This window comes from Arachis ipaensis, chromosome B03 (genome assembly GCF_000816755.2).
Source record: "Arachis ipaensis cultivar K30076 chromosome B03, Araip1.1, whole genome shotgun sequence".
In the NCBI taxonomy this organism is placed as follows: domain Eukaryota; kingdom Viridiplantae; phylum Streptophyta; class Magnoliopsida; order Fabales; family Fabaceae; genus Arachis; species Arachis ipaensis.
Genome location: NC_029787.2, coordinates 36069578 through 36076286, shown reverse-complemented (window position 1 = coordinate 36076286; position 6709 = coordinate 36069578).

Sequence of the window (6709 nt, the reverse complement as noted above, 5' to 3'; positions counted from 1 at the left end):
TCTAAGACTCTTCATGGATTCTCTAATATTGTTCCGAGGACTCAGCTTTCTAGTGTGGTCCCTAGAGTTACTAGTCTTCCTATACCTATCACTATTGCAACTTCTTTCAATTCTACTCTGTTTGAAATTATTGGTAGGACGAATGACTTTCATATCTTGTATTAACTTTTGAATAATGTTAAAATACAATGCACATTGATCAAGTGGTCTTTTGTGTATGATAATTTTTTAGGAGAAATGTTAGGAGACCATCAGAATTTATTATTTTTTTAAAACAACCCAACTTCTAGCCCGTCATGACCAAGGCTGGTAGCTAGGTCATTAAAATTTGGTATCAAAGTAATTCTTTCTTAGTAGAGCCTAGAGAATGGACTAACTATACTTCACTACATACTCTGCTTTTTTTTTATATCATGCCACTAGGATATCTCTGATGATATAATTGCATGATTGCCTATAAGCATACATTTTGGAAACGTTAGCACTTAAACTGGACATGTTAAGACTGATCACCTTAATGTTGATTGTTTAGTGTTAAACAGGACCTCGATGTTTGCAAACAGGCATAACCCCCGTCAAGCGAGATGTTTGCAAACAGGCATAACCCCCGTCAAGCGAGTTCGAGTTCTGAGCCGGCGTTTGACACGACCACCTTACTAGAATCGATGAACGCAATGGCCGCAGGTGTGCACAATTCCATCATTGCAACTAACAGAGTGGTGAAAAGAATGGAACGGCAACAGGAGAACAGTAATTGGCATGACCATGGAAACCAAAACGAACCGAACATGGTGTACCCGAGAAGGATAGGCTGACGACTTTGGCGCCTTCCTTAAAGTTAATCCACCCCAATTCTCTAGAACCATCAACCCAACAGAGGCAGATGATTAGTTCCGCGCTATGGAACGAGCTCTACAAATGCAACATGTTCTTGAAGGACAACAAGTGGAGTTCGCCACTTACATGCTAAAAGGGGATGCACAACATTGGTGGTAGGTAGGGGTGTAAGTTACCGAACTGGACCAAAAATTACTGCAAAACCAAACCGAAATTTAGAACAACCAATCTAAAAATTGAAAAAAAAAAACTATTTTTTTCGATAGAACTGATCGGTTCGGTTCGATTTTTGGATGGCTTAACAAAAACTAAACCAAACCGAACTAAGGAATAACATGTGGTGCCAATGATTTCTCAATTTTTCCCTTTAACCTACCATCAAAATCCTTATCCCTAATAGAGTGATTCACTCACGCAAGATGCAGCGCCTCCTTCCCTCTCCGAAACTCAGAATCTCCCTACCTTCTTCCCTCCACTCTCCTCTATATAGCCTCCTTTCTTCTATTCATAGCGCTTCTCTCCCACTTCCTCCATATGTGGTGCTCTTCCCTCCATCATTCTCATGCATTCTCTAGTTGTTGCTGTTATTGCTAATTTGCTGGTCCTAATCTTTAGTTAGAATGAAATTTGTTGTTGTTGCTAGTTCTGAACTTCACTTGAGTTAAATTTGTTGATGTTGTTGCTAATTTGCTGGTCCTAATTTTTAATTAGATAATAATTTATTGTTGGTCCTAATTTTTTGTGGCTAGTGCTATGAAAATTTGTTACACAAAATTAGCTTCGTGCTTCTCTAATGACAACTAATTTTGAGGAGATTATTGAGGAGTTTGAGAAACTTGAATTAGGTATGCAAAAAAAAGTTGACGTTCCTTTCATAAATTATGCGCATTGCTTTATATTTTATAATTTATATTGATTTTATTGTTTTGTTTTGTAGAAATTGCACCAATTGGAGAAGATGATGATGAATCTGGTATGGATTCAAATTAATCATGGTGGCTGATTTTGTTGTTATTTAGTTATAAAGTGTGTTTATTGGTTTGTAGTTGGATTTAAGATGGTGTTTCATGTTTGTTATACATTTCTATGTATTTGTTTTATGTTTAGTTATGTGTGTTTGTTTTATGTTTAGTTATGGAGATGGATTAAAATTGTATTGAATTTGGATGTGATATACACTTGTTATTTCAAGTTTATTAACTAATTTGAACCTTATTTTACAGTGATTAATGACATGTTTAATTAGGATTTAAAAACCGAAAAAATTGAAAAATAATAAACCGATTGGTTGATGATGGAAGAGAATCGATCAAATCGGTTCGATTAGTTTTTGTCCAAAACCGAACTGATAACACCCTTATTGGCAGAGAGTAAGCCAGTTGTTGGGACAAGAAGGCACTGAGATCACTTGGGCCGACATCCGCACTGAGTTCTACAAAAAGTATTTCCCTCTATCTGCCTGTACCACTGATAAACCACTATTTTATGGTTTATCTTGTGTTTAATTGAGTGGTTTCATCAAATCTTCACCCACTTATTCATATGATTTGCATGATTTTATAATCCCTTCCTAGTATTGTTTTATGAATGAAAACTTGCTTCCTAGAGATCTTTAATTAGTATATTTTAATTCTCCTTTATACCATTCGATGCCGTGATCCGTGTGTTAAGTGTTTCAGGCTTTATAGTTGGTGCATGAAATTGTGATGTCCAGGCTCGAACAATCCCTGGCAACGTGAGCAACTTCGATACAACTAACCAGCAAGTGCACTGGGTCGTCCAAGTAATACCTTACGTGAGTAAGGGTCGAATCCCACGGAGATTGTTGGTATGAAGCAAGCTATGGTCACCTTGCAAATCTCAGTCAGGCGGATATAAAATAATCATGGAGTTTTCGAATAATAAATAATAGAAAGTAGAAGAGCTCCACACCTTAATCTATGGAGTGTAGAAACTCTACCGTTGAAAATACATAAGTGAAAGTTCCAGGCATGGCCGAGATGGCCAGCCCTCTAAACGAGATCAATAGTCTCCTAAGATGAACAATGGATTAAAACTGAGACCAAAGATGTCTAATACAATAGTAAGAGGTCCTATTTATAATAAACTAGCTACTAGGGTTTACATGAGTAAGTAATTGATGCATAAATCCACTTCCGGGGCCCACTTGGTGTGTGCTTGGGCTGAGCTTGAGTGTTGCACGTGAAGAGGTCATTTGTGGAGTTGAACGCCAGGTTTTGATCCATTTCTGGCGTTCAACTCTGGTTTTGGATCCTTTTCTGGCGCTGGACGCCAGATTTGGGCAGAGAGCTGGCGTTGAACGCCAGTTTGCGTCGTCTAAACTTGGCAAAAGTATGAACTATTATATATTGCTAGAAAGCCCTGGATGTTTACTTTCCAACGCAATTGGAAGCGCGCCATTTTGAGTTCTGTAGCTCCAGAAAATCCACTTTTAGTGCAGGGAGGTCAGAATCCAACAGCATCAGCAGTCCTTCTTCAACCTCTGAATCTGATTTTTGCTCAAGTCCCTCAATTTCAGTCAGAAAATACCTGAAATCATAGAAAAACACACAAACTCATAGTAAAGTCCAGAAATGTGAATTTAACATAAAAAATAATGAAAACATCCCTAAAAGTAACTAGATCCTACTAAAAACATACTAAAAACAATGCCAAAAAGCGTATAAATTATCCGCTCATCACAACACCAAACTTAAATTGTTGCTTGTCCCCAAGCAACTAAAAATCAAATAGGATAAAAAGAAGAGAATATACTATAAATTCCAAACTACCAATGAAACATGGCTCCAATCATATGAGCGGGACTCATAGCTTTTTGCCTCTTAAATAGTTTTGGCATCTCACTTTATCCATTAAGGTTCAGAATGATTAGCATCTATAGGAACTCAGAGTTCAGATAGTGTTATTGATTCTCCTAGTTCAGTATGATGATTCTTGAACACAGCTATTTTATGAGTCTTGGCCGTGGCCCTAAGCACTTTGTGTCTAGGGTTCTTAAGCACACTCTTTTTTTTGCTTTGGACCTTGAGTTTAACCGCTCAGTCTGAAGTTTTCACTTGACACCTACACGCCACAAGCACATGGTTAGGGACAGCTTGGTTTAGCCGCTTAGGCCAGGATTTTATTCCTTTAGGCCCTCCTATCCACTGATGCTCAAAGCCTTGGGATCCTTTTTATTTCCCTTGCCTTTTGGTTTTAAGGGTTGTTGACTTTTTGATCTTGCCTCTTGGTTTTAAGAGCTTTTGGCTTTTTCTGCTTGCTTTTTCTTTTCTTTCTATTTTTTTTTGTCCTTTTTTTCTGCAAGCTTTGTTCTTTGCTGCTTTTTCTTGCTGCAAGAATCATTTTTATGATTTTTCAGATTATCAAATAACATGTCTCCTAGTCATCATTCTTTCAAGAGCCAACATATTTAACATTCTTAAACAACAACTTCAAAAGACATATGCACTGTTCAAGCATACATTCAAAAAACAGGAAGCATTGTCACCACATCAATATAATTAAGCTAAGTTCAAGGATAAATTCAGAACTCATGTACTTCTTGTTCTTTTGAATTAAAACATTTTTCATTTAAGAGAGGTGATGGATTCACAAGACATTCATAACTTTAAGACATAGTTACTAATTACTAATGATCATGTAGTGAAGACACAAACATAGATAAGCACATAACATAGAAAAAATGAAAAACAGAAGAAATAAGAACAAGGAATGAATCCACCTTAGTGATGGTGGCGTTTCCTATAAACAATAAACAAAAGAATAGAAGAAGAAGAAGAAGAAATATGGAGAGGGAGAGGGAGATGTGGTTTCGGCCAAGAGGAGAAGAGATGGTTGTGGTGTGTGAATTTGAAGAAGAATGGAGGGTTTTATATAGGAAAGGGAGGGGGGAAAAGGTTTCGGCCATATGGGTGGGTTTGGGTGGGAAATTGGTTTTGAATTTTGAAGGTAGGTGGGGTTTATGAGGTAGGTTTATGGGGAAGAGTGGATGGATGTGAGTGGTGAATAGGTGATTGGGAAGAGAGATTGAGGTGATTGGTGAAGGATTTTTGGGGAAGAGTGTTTATGGGGTTGTGTGAAAGAGAGTGGTGAGAAGAAGTAAGTGGAGGTAGGTGGGGATCCTGTGGGGTCCACAGATCCTGAGTGGATCCTGTGGGGTCTACAGATCCTGAGTGGATCATGTGGGGTCCACAGATCCTGAGGTGTTCAAGGATTTACATCCCTGCACCCATTAGGCATGTAAAAATGCCTTTGCACCCAACTCTGGGCGTTCAGCGCCAGGTTGGTGGCCATTTTGGGCGTTCAACGCCCATTTGTGTGCCATTTCTGGCGTTGAACGCAAGAACCATGCCTGTTCTGGCGTTCAGCGCCCAGAAGCTGCCCATTTTGGGCGTTCAGCGCCAGAACCATGCTCTGTTCTGGCGCTGAACGCCAGACAGATGCTCCTCCAGGGTGTGATTTTTCTTCTGCTGTTTTTGATTCCTTTTTCAATTTTTATATTTATTTTGTGACTCCACATGATCATGAACCTAAGAAAACATGAAAAAACAATAAAAATAAGAATTAGATAAACATTGGGTTGCCTCCCAACAAGCGCTTCTTTAGAATTTTCGAAAAATATTTTTGAAAAAGAGTTAGTGATTTTTGAAAATAGTTTTTGAAAAATGTTAGTAATTTTCGAAAATTAAGATTTAAAAATTAAATTAATTAATAAATTAAAAAGAGATTTTGAAAAAGGGGGAAGATATTTTCGAAAAATGAGAGAGAGAGAGTTAGTTAGGTAGTTTTGAAAAAGTTAAGAAACAAACAAAAAGTTAGTTAGTTAGTTGAAACAAATTTTGAAAAGATAAGAAGTTAGGAGGTTAGGAAAGATGTGTCTTTTCATGTTTATCATATGCATTCTTGAATTCTTAGTGTCTAAGCATTAAAGAATTCTAAGTTTGGTGTCTTGCATGTTTTATTTGCATTAAAAATTTCTCAAAAATATGTTCTTGATGTTCATCATGACATTCATAGTGTTCTTGGTGTTCATCTTGACATTCATAGCATTCTTGCATGCATTCATGGTTTTGATCTAAAAATTTCATGCATTGCACCTTTTTAGTGTTTTTCTCTTGCATCATAAAAATTCAAAAAATCAAAAAAAAATATCTTTCCCTTTTTCTCTCATCAAATTCGAAAATTTGAGTTGACTTTTTCAAAAAATTTTTAAAATCAAGTTGTTTCTTATGAGTCAAATCAAATTTTCAATTTGAAAATCTTATCCTTTTCAAAATCTTTTTCAAAAATCAAATCTTTTTCAAAATTATTAGTTATTTTCGAAAATTCAAAAAAATATTTTTCAAAAATCTTTTTCTTATTTTTATACCAAATTTTCGAAAATAACATGACATAGAAGAGCTCAAAAACATCATTGAAACGCCACCATCACTAAGGTGGATTCATTCCTTGCTCTTATTTCTTCTGTTTTTCGTTTTCTATGTTATGTGCTTATCTATATTTGTGTCTTCATGATCATTAGTAGTTAGTAACTTTGTCTTAAAGATATGAATATCCTATGAATCCATCACCTTTCTTAAATGAAAAATGTTTTAATTCAAAAGAACAAGAAGTACATGAGTTTCGAATTTATCCTTGAACTTAGTTTAATTATATTGATGTGGTGACAATGCTTCTTGTTTTCTGAATGTATGCTTGAACAGTGCATATGTCTTTTGAAGTTGTTATTTAAGAATGTTAAATATGTTGGCTCTTGAAAGAATGATGACAAGGAGACATGTTATTTGATAATCTGAAAAATCATAAAAATGATTCTTGAAGCAAGAAAAAGCAGCAAAGAACAAAGCTTGCA